The 15643-nt window shown below is 38.8% G+C and overlaps 1 long non-coding RNA gene across 1 annotated transcript; it reads right to left on the bottom strand.

The window, feature by feature from the left end:
- Positions 1-7179: 7179 nt before the first annotated feature.
- Positions 7180-9429, bottom strand: LOC136264157 (uncharacterized). The gene is made up of 6 exons (XR_010704985.1): positions 9110-9429; positions 8182-8247; positions 8006-8099; positions 7861-7910; positions 7698-7807; positions 7180-7329 (listed from the first exon to the last, which is right to left on the bottom strand). It is a non-coding gene; the product is annotated as an uncharacterized lncRNA (long non-coding RNA).
- Between the last annotated feature and the right edge of the window lie 6214 nt (positions 9430-15643).

Below are 15643 nucleotides of genomic sequence, written 5' to 3'. Positions count from 1 at the left end.
AGCCATTTCTTGGCCGCCACCTTTGATTTCACAACTTTTTTCACCCAGGCTTTTTAAGGCTGCACCATTTTTTCACAGCTTGGCTGTTTTTGTGTGGATTAGTTATACCATGGGCACTCGTGCTTTGCATGTATATACACACTCGCCCGAGGGCTGCAGGCTTAAGGGCTTGTGTGTATATATCAGGCAAAGCACTCTTTCCCATGGTATAACTATTACATACAGCATATGAATAACATTTCATGAGTGCTATAGCCCACACCTTAAAGCCACAATCAATGTGTAGAAAACATGGGGTGAATGTAGATTTATCTTTTCACCTATTAGGTGCACATTACAAGAAACGTACATTTCTGCACATTTGTCAAAAAGTGCTGTTTGTTGTATTAGAGTATTTAAATAATTGCACAAAAACCTATAAATTTAACAAGTTTTTTCAAGCTACCATAATATTACACGTATAGCATATAAGGGGGTGGGAGGGAGGGGAGGGGTTGGTGGGGTGCCCACGCACAAGAACACGTAAAAGTAAAATAGCTGGTGATAAGCTTCACACTAAAGGCAAGGCGTCTTTATTATATCGCCACTACTATGAATTACTTTGTGGGTCATAAATTTGAATGACAAAAAGGAATCACGAATTGTCCCGCCCACACACGATGTATGCATCCAGCAGTGGCGTAAAGATGCTATAGTGACGGTCTGGGATGTATTTTTCTTTATGAAATGCCTAGTCCTATGTTTGTTTGTTTGTTTGTGATTTTGTTTGCTTTACTGTGCCCATTTATTATGCTTTTTCTAATTATTTAGTTCAATGTTGTAATTCTAACTGATAAAGTACGAGAGGTGAGGATGGTGACCTCTCAATGCCCCTTCAAAAATGGTGACCCATGCAAATATATATGGTGAGTGTTTAAATTACAAGCATGTATGTCAGAGTTCATGTAGCTAATTCACATACAATATGACTACCTTCAGAGTAACTTTTACTTCACATGGATATGATTTTTGTTATTAAAGAAGTTGTCAGGGGTGCAGACACAGGGGTGTAGAAACAAAATTGCTCTGTACAAAATAGCCTTGTATACACGTACTTGAAATAAGGTGTTAATAGAAATGAATTGTGTGCTGATTCAAATGCAGTAACTCTGTGTCTGTGTGTCTGTGTGTGAGTGAGTGAGTGAGTGAGTGAGTGAGTGAGTGAGTGAGTGAGTGAGTGAGATCTTGCTTGCTTGCTTGCTTCTTCTTCTTCATACTGTTCACTGCTTGAAGGTTCTTAGTTTACTAATTTGTTAAGCTGCTTTACTGTAGTTGTACCCAGTTATACTGATAGTAAAATGTCAGTAACTTTAAGTATATGAAACATAATTGTTTTACTAAGTTTTAAACTCTCAGTAAAACATCAGTGAATGCGGGTTTACTGAAAACTACTAAAATAACAAACAATTAGCTGTTCCATATACTGGGGATATACCACTCTAGTAAACTAAGAAACTTCAACCAGTGGTTGTTTGTATGTGTGATCAGTGCCTGCATTCATGCATTCATCTGTTATTAATGTCTGCCATAAAATAATGTCATTTATTCCCCAATAGGTTCCTAAAGACTACTGACTTGCAGCTAAACTGACAGCCATTAGATTGATTATAACTAATTATTTATTGATTTTAATTATATGTGATCATGTGATCCCAATATAGTAATAATAATAACAATATAGTCCTGTCTAAATGGGTGATTCAAATGCAATAACTGTGTGTGTGTGTTTAAACTCACTGACAAGATGGGCAACTGACTGGATGATGGAATTCAAAATCTCCAAATGTAAAATTTTACAGATAACAACACACCATAACAAGAGTACTTTCACATACAAAATGTCCGACATTCCACTGGCTACAGTATTAGAACACAATTACCTTGGAATCCGTCTCCACCACAAATTATCATGGGATCCTCACATCAATTACATCTGTAACAAGGCAAATCGACTCCTTGGATTCTTAAAAAGAAATCTTCACAATGCACCATCAGAAATTAAAGAACACGTCTACAAACAATTGCTCTTACCATCATTAGAATACTGCTCAACCATCTGGGACCCCTATCATCGCACTAGTATTAGTAAACTAGAAATGATTCAACACCGCGCTGCTCGTTTTGTTTTGAACAAACCCTGGCACAGATCTAACCAAAACCATGATAGCATCACAGACATGTTAACCAGTCTTGAATGGCCTACACTTCAAAACAGAAGAACAATTGCTAGACTCACCTTCCTATTCAAGATTGTCAGGAACTTACTAGCAATACCTGATCATTGCTTACCGTCACCAACTCCAGTGTCCTCCACCCGTGCTCAACATCCTTTCAAGCTAACTCAATTGCAAACAAGAGTTGATGTGTACAAATACTCCTTCCTCCCTCGAACAATTATTCAATGGAACTCCCTTCAAATTCCTAACATCGACACAATAGATCTTGAAACATTTAAGATAGGGTCCGCAATCCGAAAAATCAACTTCTACAAATCAATCCCCCTACCATTGTGGGATGTTCATTGTAGTATCCCATTGCTTGATCCACCATGAAACCGGAGGGACGATAGTTGTCTTCACAGAAATATCGTTTTCAGTATCTCGCAAGATGCAAAATTTATTTTTAAAATTTCGTTCTCCACACAAAGGACCGGATGAAACTTGCTACTTAGCCAAATCGTATCCAGAGTTGTTGTAGTTGAAAAGTATGCACAGAAATAAGTAAATGATCTGCTGGGTGCCCGGCACAGGGTTGTTTTCTTTGAAAAAACAGACAAAGAGATACGAAGTTTCGAATTCAAACTGCCCTACCACCCAGGGTAAGAGAAGCTAACTCTTCCTCATAGTGTTTCGATACGGTTGGGTGCATAGTCTGTCTATGCTGTTAGTTTGGAAAAGATATGAGACTTCTCACCATCTGGGTGACGAGCGTCAAATTTTTCTGCAGCATCAAAGAATTGTGTCGCGCTTTCTAGCCATTTCCAGCGCTTCTGCAGCCACAACAATCATCAATTATAAACTAAAACTATGGCAAAAGATGTCCCTGAACGTTTGGTAGTAGCGGTTGTCAATTATTATTTCATCCACTGCTTCCACGCCTCGCTCTAAGCTATGCATCCAGGGAGGCAGCAAAATCGTCCAAATTTGACTTCACCCATCACGCTCCACAGCAGCTTCAAGTTTTCACTAGATCACCCTACATCACCATTATGCTGCAAAACATCCAAAAACAAACCGAAAAAAGCATAAAATCTTTCATTTTTGATTCGAGCTGGGTGGAGCTCCTGGTGAGTTGCTGGTATATTGCACCATATGAAATCACAGAAACACCAACTACTACTACTACTACCAAACGTTTTGATCCATCCTTTATCATCATTCTAAACAAAATTAAGTGACCAGTGTGTCATCAGAAGTACTGGAAAGCACTTTGGTACCATTGAGAGAATCCCTTGAAATGACGCACGAAATTTTTGACGTTCTTCACCCAGATGGTGAGAAGTCTCAGATCCTTTCCAGACTAACAGCATAGACAGACTATGCATCCAACCTTATCACATCACTATGAGGAAGAGTTGGCTTTTCTTGTCTTGGCTGGTAGGGCAGTATGAATTCGAAAATTTGTGTTTCGTTTTCTGCTTTTTGAGAGAAAGCAACCCTGTGCCGGGAACCCAGTGAACCATTTGCTTATAACTGTGCGTACTTTTTAACTACATTAACTCTAGATAATACCTAGCTAAGTAGCAAGTTCTATCCTGTTCTTTGTGTGGAGCACGAAATTTAAAAAATAATTTTTGCATCTCACGAAATACTAAAGTCGATATTTCTGTGAAGACAATAAATCGTGCCTCCGGTTTCATGGTGGATCTAGCAATGGGATACTACAATGAACAACCCACAATGGTAGGGGGATCGATTTGTAAAAGTTGATTTTTCGGATTGCGGAACGCTGTAAGTAATATAATATAATATAATATGTGATTGTAATGCTCATTAGTGTGTTGCCCTTAGTGGGCTTTGCTAATTAACAATAATAATAATAATAACCGAGCGAAATTAAATGTAAATGATTTAGCCCAAGCAGTGTAATGAGAACAGTGTCATGAATACTCTATTAGAGTATATTACGATGACTGCTCTATTAGAGTATCTCGATCTTTTTCATACAAATTCAAGTAGCACGTAGCTGAACAGTGGTCCAGCCAATGCCAGAGCGTGTCACTGTGCAGGGGCGTACGCAGGAATTTTAAAAAGGGGTTTCCACTACAGCTAGGTGACTGTTATATTAGAGTAGTTTGTATTACCTGACTGCTCTATTAGTCTATAATTAGAGTATCTCGATCTTTTCACCAAAATCATAATTCAAAAAACAATGCTATAAGTGTTGCTAACTGTTATTTAACAAAGATAAATAAAATATGTTCTGTTCCACGATAGATTCCAGATTCTGGAAACTTAAAGTTTCAATGTTTCAAGTAGTGTGTAAAATCCAAAGGGGTTTCCTGAAGCCCCTGGAAACCCCCCTCGGTACGCCCCTGCTGTGGGTTCCAGTACTACAGCCATAGATTCTATCATGTGTGGTGCAGTAATGCTGTATTGCTGTCTAGTAACGTTTGAGAAGAAAATTCGGGTTACCAAAACTCAGGCCTGCTCAGCCTGATTTTTACCGAGGCAGCTGCCTCGGTTGCCTCAATGGTAGCTACGCCACTGATCTGTTATTAATGTCTGCCATAAAATAACGTCATTTATTCCCCAATAGGTTCCTGAAGACTACTGACTTACAGCTAAACTGACAGCCATTAGATTGATTATAACTAATTATTTATTAATTTTAATTATATGTGATCACGTGATCCCAATATAATAATAATATAGTCCTGTCTAAATGGGTTAGCTGCAAAGGAGAGACGCTAAACTGCTAGAATTTAGTTTTCTGTATTGGGCGGCCAGGAGCGAGCGCCGCCAGAAATATTAAAAGCTAGACGGTGTGGAGAGAGTAATAACTGAAAACCATGATCCAGTCTTCGTTAACAGAGACGAGGTTACGTGCAAACGAAGATGATAAGGAGCTAAATCTCTTGGATACAGACCCACGTAAGTTCGTGTTGTGTGTAGTGTATTGTGTTTAAAACCTATGCATCATAGTTTCCTAAAGATTTTTAAAATTTAGTTGCCAGCCTTAGACCACCTTCAATCCGACCATTTAAGGTACTGCATGTAATTTTATGGTGCAGGTATTACTTTCAATGCAGAGCCGAGTTAATGTTTAACCTGTAGCTGTAGAATCCCATTCAGCCCTGTATATTATTTTCGCTTTTCAAATATCAGGCCGACGACCCCTGATTTCTTACAATGATGAGCACACTGGAGTGGTATATATCTATATATGCTTAAACCATGATGTAGCCACTCTGATCATGAAATGATTACTGCAGTCCTTGGGCTTGGGTATATATCCTCATGACCAGTGGTGCTAATTATAGTGGTATTGCTGAAGAGTTTATTATTTTGTAGAGGGTTGAAGTTGCTGTAAGGTATATATATAAAACAAATTTCAGAAAAAGCCTAACTGATTGTTGCTATTAGAATTAAGGTTTTTAAAAATAATCAAGACTCAAGGTAGTGAGGTGTGCGAAGCGCACGCCAATTAAAAGACGCAACCACTACTGTGATGAGTTATTTACGTGTAGGGTCGGTTTTGCAATATTAGCCTTGGATTATGCAACATCTCTCAATGGATTTGTATTGGGTTACGTAATAAAATCTTTAGTCGTCGTCGTTTTCTTGCGACCTTGCTAAAATAAAAGTATAGCCGTATTTAGACATATTTCACTTTATTTCTCTACCTTGTATTACACGTATCGTCATGTTATACCAGTCATCTTACCCGTGTTTGTACCGGCCATCTAGGCCTGACATTATCTAATTCTGGTTGGCCCTACACGTATTTTCTCCATTCAAACCTGTAATCCCTACAATAACTTTTAAAGACACGATGTGGACACAAGCCCTAATGTCTGACAAACAAGTTGTGAAAGCGTGCAGACCCGTAAGTTCCCTAGGGAAAGCATTTTAAGCAGAAATCTTTTAGAGTCCATTTAGTGCCACGCCCCATGCGAGCGTTTATACTTGCATTTATAATCGGCAGATGTCTTATAAACAAAGTGTGAAAGTGTGAAGAACGTACAGACACTAGGGAAGGTGTATAAATTGCTAGTCAATACTCCATTTAGTGCCATGCACCACTTATGATACAAGAAATACCGTATAACGGGAATGATTCGCAGAAGAAAACATTCGCGAATGATCTACTTTTCCTCATTTGCGAGAAAACGTTTGTGATTCATTGCATAAAGTAATTAATAATTGGGTGCGCGCCCACAACGAATTTGTCTTTTATTTCTATGGATAGCTAGGGAATGCTCGACTATATGGCTGACTCTGACATGTTGTGTACTACGAATACTAGTAGCTATGCACGATCGCTGTTTTGCTGGAGAAGTAGGCATTCACGATATTAAATGAGCACGGGACGATAGGGGGCGGCACTAAAACCGAGGCTAAGACACGCCATTCTGGCACAGTGAATCGCTGGGCTGCAGTTATATTTGCCCCATTTAGTAGCACTGATTTTTTCCACTATCACTGAAGTTTGCATCCCTGTTCGAATCACACGCCATGGTCCTGCACCTCACTGCCAGGCTGGCTATACTGACCGTCACGCATATATATCAGTTTAGCGAGTAGCAAGGCGAGTAGCTATACGCTTATACACTCGTTACATGAATGCTACATCAACTGATCCATGAAAAATTTTTTTTAATTGTAGGAAAAATTTAGCAAGAAAACATTCACGAATGCACCTAAAACCGCGAAATTCGTGAATGTTTTCTTCTGTGAATCATTCCCGTTATACGGTATTTTGCAAGTTGTGTGGAATGACCAAAACTCATGTACACAGTCACAAACCACAAACCACATTCCAGACAAAACTTTGTTGCCCTACGTACATTACGTACATAATGAAAGCCACAACATAAGCTCCACCTTACACTGATGGTGCTTTGTGGAAGTGTGAAACTGCCGTGGAAGAATGAACTACCGTGACAGCTACTAATAAGGCAATTATAATTGTGGATAAGATGGCTGCAGAATTCATGAAAATTTCTTGCAGTAGAGTAAACATGTAACAGTGCTATTACAACACATAACAAAAATTTAATAAACATCAGTTTAACACCAAGTGATTGTTTCTTAGATGTCTTCATGATGACACAAAAATAAGTGAGCCCTGTAAAAGAACAAGCAGGCACTGAATTAAACATTACAAAATTATATTCAAGGCTATAAGTGAATCTGGTGTACCAGAGGTAACGTAAATGTGTTTTGGTGCCTAAGTATGTAAACATGAACACGAGGAGACCTGTCAAACAACAAGTGGCCACCAAACAGAATGTACAACATGTTAAATATATTTCTTAGCTATACAACAGGAAATTCAGGATTGCAATTGTTGCAATTCCCACTTTTAAGCTACTTGATACCAATTCCCACCTGATATATTGTTTAACCCACTTCACAACCAATACCTGATCTTAAGTTACACTTGTGCATAAAAGTACAACTTACAAAGCAATTGCTATGAGCTTGTGCACATACCTTAAGTCAAAGCTGCTAATCAGACAACTGGCCAATTATCACTAGGGCTGGGCTTGTGGTCACCACGAAACACAACTTGCTTGGTATTCTGACAACACAAGAGACCAGTCCTGTAAAACAACAAGCAAGCATTTTTGCCTGGTCATGATCAAACGTGACTTACCATGACTACATCCGACTGCTAGTACGTGAACTGCTATGACCAGATGGCGCCTGCAAAACCGACGGTGTCATTAATACGTACAATATACCAAAAAATCTGGGTACTAGGAAAACATTAATACTATACGCACAACACGTAAACTGACCTGGGTATTAGTTTGTTACCATCATATGAGATAGTACAATATCAACTAATTATGTAGAAATTCATGACACCTTTTGACGTCACAATATTGAGCACTACAAAAAGAAAACACAATATAATTCCTCGAGTTCTGTATGTAAACTGATCCAAAATTCACAATACTGATAAGGGTCCTACCTGGTCCAGAGTTAAGTATCACAACCACAACCACTGTTGGTGGGTGAATCACTATGACTAGATTACCTGTAAAAACAGATAGATGCAATACACTTAAATTTGTCACTTCTTACACAAAATAAACATTTGGGGATTTTATTTGTTTAAGAGACCTGAATAGACAGGCATATCAAGAAGTTTGCGGACATTTGCTATACTTTTGTTCATGGCAAAAATGCCAGCTGGAACAGACATGTCCAATACATTTCAATTGAAAAATTATTAAAAATTAAATTAATTATCGTGTACTGCCTATCTCGAGTCTGTTTAGTAACTTTCTGAATTTGATACATGTAGAGCAACTCTCAGCGAGTATAATGATGCCAAAAGAAGTCCAATTCACGGAAATTTTGGCTCGTCAAAATGGCCTAAACTGACCAGGTGTAGCAAATTTCCCCATATATTTTGTATTGAGTGTTTTGGAGTCCTGCAATAAAAGGCATAATAACCCACGACACATGATAGATACCTCAGATTCGAACCAGATTTGGAAATAGCAGTGAATAGCGATTAAGATGAGCTATAGCAGAAGGAAATCAGAGGAAATTTAAGCTTGTCATTTTAAGGTTGAAAATCACTTACTTTTTTTTCTATGGCGAATTGAATGCCGGATATTTGGAAAGGAACGCTCTGATCTATTTCAATGTCTTGACAGCCATTGTTAACCTTCACTACAATAGTGTTACAATGAAACAAAAGCACTGTGAATTAGTTCTACAGGTTAGTTTGTGAAATTTACAGTGTTCCTGATTGAGCGAAATAATGTCTGTGTCATGCAGCAAACTTCTTCATATGTTTCACTGTACATAAATTCAGTAATTTAGACCACAACATGTGAATGGGTATACTTTTTCATACAAACATTGATATCTGACAAACATTCACTTACTTTCACCTGCAGCCAAAGTTCCAAGACTTCTGATGATGATGTAAGTGGAAAATGACAAGATAGCCACAGTTTTTGGTAATTGGTCCGTACACCTTATCAACAATCTCGCCATGAGATAATATGAGCTAGTGAAGCTACTAGGAGTTTTCGCCTGGCGGGTCTCTAAAATACCATAAATTCGGTTAATCAGTGTGTGTCGATGATCTAATCCTCGATCTAATCAGTTTCGTTAACCTCCACTCCAGACTTTTATTCTTTCGGCATACTTCAGAAACGGTGTACGGCCTCTGTATTAAAGTACACCTCACCATGAAATGAAATCCAGTTACAATAATAAATACTTAGGTTTAAGGAAGAAAATCTATCCCTCCTGGAGGAGGACCGAGTGTGGCCCCGGCTAGACATTGGGTGACCTGCAGTTCAAATCCTGGGGTTGGAGGGATTTTTTTCCTTTCTTTGGCCCCTTTTCTATTACACCTTTTCAGTCATGAAGTCAGTCACTAGGTCAAGTCTGTAAGTCTAAGTCCTTGAAATTAGGTTAGGTAATCCTAAGGCTGCAGCACATGTTGCTGTCAGACCTTCAGTGCTGGTCACTGTAAAGTGTTAGTAATAGTAATAATAATAATAAAATACTTAATGTAGTCCCGTTACTTTTCTCTCACTCTCCTTCTTGGACTGCCATTTTAAACAACATTAGTTCAATTTTAATTGAAACCGCTTATCACGTGTGTCCGCTTGGGGTGTTGCCGGCAGGGACATTCCAAGGGACTTCACCTAAATAGATCACGTGATAATTGTTAGTCTTGTGTGGTACTTGTCCTTAGTCATGGCTCAGCAATGCGGTACGTGTGTACTATAGCCTATAGCTATATATAGGATTGTTTGTGCCCTGCTAATTTTTTCTGTGATGATGCATATGGTCGCATAGAACGCGTGATGGTAGGGCAAATGCCCGCCCCTAGCTATGCCTATAGCATTAACTAGCTTTTTCTATAGCTACTCTATTATAATTATGTTACTGATACATCAGGGGCACCAGAGTAAGGTGAAAGTGGTAGCTAAGGCGAGGCTAAGTCAACTGGTCTATATAGTCTTGGCCCCTAGCCTGGGGCATACTCCCTCAGAAATATTTAGTTAAGTATACTGCAACTTTTAGTCCTTCAGTGACCAAATTTGCTTCATCAAGTTTGAAAGTTTAATTCCAGTCAAAAAGGCTCGGATCTCAATGCACTGGTTGTATCTACTGTACCGGCTCTGATGCCCTATATATACATCGTCCAAAAGATGGTTAGAGTCCCATATTAAATGAACTCTTGTTATATTATTATTATTGGTTGCTTCCCTATCTTTGCTAATGGCAACCAATTAAGCTGTTCCAGCATAGTAGCTACTGACACTACTGTGATAGTTATAGTCAGAAAGGACCCATCTTGCAGCACGCCTCTGGACTTTTTCTCTAAAAGTGTTATTTGTACCACGATATGCTTGCATGGACTCTTGATAATAATGACTATATGTATTTAGCTTTCAGGTTGCGTATACAAGGTATTCTTTCATCTGCCAGTATAAATTGCTACTCCATGCACTATGACGGAGGCCTAAGACTCTAGCTACACACTAAGAATCAAATTATATAATGTTCTACACAATGATAAGATAATTGCCAGAGCAGAGTTCATGGTTATTGTATCAGCAAAGAGTTTTGAATATTTATTGAGATGTTTTATTTAAGTGCATTTTGACTGTTCCTCCTATAATTATTGTTCAATTATCTGATGTCTTGTTGGTTTCCCTCTATCCTCTTTACTGATCCCTCTTTATTGATTCTATATGACTAGAAAATCTTTACACCAGTTACAATAGTTGAGCTTAATAATTATGATGATGATGCAGTTATTGAGATGAAGAGATGCATAGTATTTCCCTACAGTGACACAACACACAAACACTTGAAATGTAATCTGAGACTTATGTGTATATAGCTGCAGTGAACTAAGTAAGATCACTATAACTGCTGGTAAGCACTGCGTCGTATTACCATCCATCAGTGCTTGTGCAATAAATTGTCTGTATTATGAATTCAGTCAAAATTATGCATAGCTAGCTGTGGATGTCAGACAAAGATTTTTGAATGGTTATATCTCAGCCAAGAGCGAATATATCAAAGCAGGTATGCTTATACATTAGCCAAAAGAATAGGAATTTAACATAAATCAATGCTTGAATGTACTTATTTTAACACTTTATAACCATACCTGCTAGTATATTTAGTCTTTTTTCAATTGTGCTTAGTGATTACGGACTTGGTTATCAGTGTATCAGATGCTTCTTGTGAGCTTACGTAACAGACATAAAAATTATTTTTTTGAGTTTTGGGTATTGGCGAATGTCAGACGAAGATTTTGAACGGTTATATCTGAGCCAAGAGTGAACATATCAAACTTTAACTAGCTAGCAGGTATATTAGCCAAAGAATAGGGATTAAACATAAATCTGCTTGAATGTATTTTAATACTTGATAACCATACCTGCTTGCAGCTTGATATCATTGTTCTTGGCTGAGATATGATCGTTCAAAAATCTTTGTCTGATTTTAGCCAACAAAGTCACATACTAAGTGGCCATTTTATGTCTGGTAAGACTCACTGATAACAACTGTAAGTACACTAAGTAATCCAGAATATGAATTATGTTTGCCTCCATTTAGGGTTGTGAGACCTGGTCTTATCAAACTTGTCTTAGTTCTACATGGATTGTTGGTCTCAGTTTTACAAGATTATTACAAACTGTAAGTACAATGATTGTTCAGTATACACATTATATTTACCATCTTTATAGAGCTGTGGGACCTAGCTGCTGTTCTACATGGTAATACTAGGTTTTCAGACAAGGTCTCAGTTTTATGAAATTCTTATTGTTACAAACTGTAAGTCCAACGATTGTCAAGAATACACATTATACTTACCATCTTTGTATTAGAGCTGTGGGACAGTTCTACCAGATGACTAACAGATTGTCACAGATCTAGAGTTCTACATGGTGATGATAATACAGGTGATTAGTAATGAAACTTGTGAATTGTATTTACTGTCTTACCTGCTGCAGTTGGATAAAGACTGATAAATAACGAAATTGATTTGATACTGTCATGGCCAAGGGGACATTGATTTACTAGCTAGCTGTACCTATTGTGGTTTTAACATATTTACAGAATTAAATTCATTACAAATATAATTATAGAAATTATTTAATTAAGGTAACCACAGATTATAGGAAAGTAAAAAAGTATAGTAGCTGATATATGGTTGAAATAGGCTTATTATAGTCTGATAATACACTGCACTATAGCTACTAGTGATTTAGTAATCTCTATAATATATGACTGTCAAATGTATTCAGCAAGCTTGTTATAGTACCTAATCTATTATGCTCTACTATTTCATTCTAATACTAACATAATAAAACTGTTATAGACCTTATTATTCTGAGCTTTTTTCACAGTGATTAGCTATTCCTGTTTCTGGCCCTTGTTGGATTAAAAATTGAACAATGGTGGGAGGGTTTGGCCAATATGCCAATATTTATAATAGCTATGCAGGTTAACACGCATATATGGTCAAATTTTAATTTTAACTAAACTGATTTCAAAAGAAAATTTGCATCAATATGCTAGATGGAGAGAAGGGGCTGGTATTCAGTATTCACTGGGAGGGAGTTCCGCAATCTGGGTAGCTAGCTAGTCTGTGAAAATAGGAGTTTCTCAGTGCATGATATATCACATGGTAAATGATCTAGCTAGCTAGTAGTGTTGCTGCTAAAATTTTGTATGTTGAAATTGTTACTGGTACCTATTAGGTCATAGGTGCTTGTAGCCCTAATCTAAATAAGGTATTTGAAACCACCACTTAGCTAGCTTTATACAGTGGTTAAAACCATTAGCCCGGCATTTCCCTGAATTAGCTATAGAAACAAATACTGTGAAATCCTTTAACTCAAAGCGAAACAGCAAAGTGTGATTTCTACAATTTCATGCGCGACATTAGGCCCCTATTTGGTGATTATTAGTTTCTCATCCAGCCTTTCTAATTATTATGATGCGGGCGGGAGGGTATTACCATTATGCCATTATTATCACACTGATGTACATACCTTGTTCACATTGTCTTTCCTTCTTACTACAAACATTTCCTTCACCAGTTGATTCTACTTTTCGTAATCGCCGACTGTTTTTCGACAGTCAACTGAAAGTGAAGTCGATAGAACACGATTGCAACTGGCACTGCAGCAATTTGCTAAGGAAAACAACAGTTCTCCTGGCGATATATAGCGCATTGTAGCGTTCATCAACAAAAAATTATAAGAGCTTGGCATCACATGTTCTTCTGAGCTTGCACAGTGCAGAGGCGTAGCCAAGGGGGGGCAGGGGGAGGCATTTGCCACCCCATCACCGTAGTGTTTTTTTTTAAAAACCTCCGTCACAAGCTTACCAATATTAAACTGATACGCAAATGACTATAAATTATGTGCGCTGCTGCGCGGTACCACCAGGGGTTGCTAGTGAACGCGCACACACAACATTCGACTCACTCGTGAATCCACCGAACGAAAATATTAGAGACGCACTTCTTTAGCCTAGATTACTCACGTGATAGAGAATTTTCGAATCTAAGGAGTGACCCGCTCAAAGGACCTCGGGGTATCACTCTTTTCACCCTATTTCATAACCCTACAGAACTTAGACAAAAAAAGGTGAACCAAAAAGGCGAAAAAAAAGTGCAGTCTTGAAGGGGGATCGAATCCAGGATCCCAGTGTGATGGTCCAGTGTGCTACCAATTATGCTACCGCTGCTAGCTCCCTTGATTCCCTTCTTTTGTATCTTATAAATGTGACTAACGAAATAAGCTGTATATAGTAAGAAGAACCTAACCCTAAAGGTAAAGAACTGAGAAACCAAAGCTGAACTCTAACCCTAACGCTAAACGATTAGACGCTTCCCCTAAAGTCTACTACTCGTGGCAACTACTGGACGCTTCCCCTAAAGTCTACTACTTGCGGCAACTACTGGACGCATCCCCTAAAGTTGACTACTCGCGGCAACTACTAGATGCGTGCCCTAAAGTCGAAGAGAGAGAGCAACAACTACAGTAGGAAGTCTGGATGCTTTTGAGCTTAATATTACGTAAGGCCAAGGGTTATGAAAGGTGGTGAAAAGAGTAAAACCCAAGGACCTCGCCGCGGCAGGAGTCACAGTGACAACTCACAAGTGACAAAGGAGATCAGATGACGCTAAGAACCTACTGCCTATGAGGTCATAAAGTGTTGAATGTACCAAGTTTATTTTCTCGAGTCGATCACACTAGATCGGCTTTGTACGGCAGTGCTGCCAGTGTAGTCGGCCTATTCCAAGAGGGCGGTTCTTCAGAACCCCCTGGCTACGGGCCTGGATCAGTCACAAGCTTACAAATTCTGCTAGCAAGAAAGACCGGTGGGATTTCATGTAATACGTGGCATTTGAATTTCGCCGAGTGAAGTGAGTGAACATGTCATCCTGTCAGCAGTGTGCTAGGACTGCAACACAATTAAGCTGTGGTTAACGTAAAGTAGCACTAAAATATTAACAATATAGCTCTACCGGACTGTGGATGAATTTGTTGAAGTACAGTTGTGGCACGTGCGATGATGCTCGACGAATGTACCTCCATTGAATCATTGATAAAAGATAAGCAATCAGTACTGAAGTAGTTACGTAGCTAGTTGTGTGAGCTGTAATAATACAACACCGTATGTTGGCTAGCCCACCATTGGGTCATTAGCCCTTTTTGCAATCATGAATGATTTTGAGCGTTTCGTGGGGGCATGCCTGCCCCTCCATCACCTTCTGGCTAGCTACGCCCCTGGCACAGTGTAATAATGGCTTACCATGAGGTAGCTTAAGAAGGATGCGGGCGGTGGATGAGAAACTAATAATCACCGAATAGGGGCCTTAAGACTGATTTTCCAAAATCCGGTAACGTATTGAAACTGTACTCGTTCGCGTGACGTCACTATTTGGATACGGTTCATAGAATCCGGCTCAGAATCAGCTGCAGCAGATAATTCAACCAGTAATCAGACATTACACTGCTCGTTTAAAAACAGTGAGTAATCTCTTTGTAGTTGCATTGCACGATAATTTATAGTTTCGCGTGGCCGCCAGACCCTGTTCCTCTCGTCTGGGTGGCAGTTACGGCGGAGTCAAGTGGTTTTTGAAAGTAAAGAGACGTTTTAGTTACAGCGCCTTGTAATTGCAGAGCTTGAAAAAATTTCGGTTTGATGTATACGCTTTCCAGGATTGCTTCTGCATCGGTAAACAAGCAAACAAATGGGCGTTTCTCCAAACCACGGTTCCACGATTATGTACACACGTGGTAGTCCGGAAACCGCCATGTTGTTACACTGCTGATTGCACGAATCTTTAAAAAATTTCGTGACGTAGCTATGCATGCACACACGACGACATGCAGAGGCTACAACCTTGGATCTTTCTTGGGAGT

This window comes from Dysidea avara, chromosome 8, assembly GCF_963678975.1.
Source record: "Dysidea avara chromosome 8, odDysAvar1.4, whole genome shotgun sequence".
Taxonomy (NCBI): domain Eukaryota; kingdom Metazoa; phylum Porifera; class Demospongiae; order Dictyoceratida; family Dysideidae; genus Dysidea; species Dysidea avara.
This window is presented reverse-complemented; position numbering and strand designations above follow the sequence as displayed.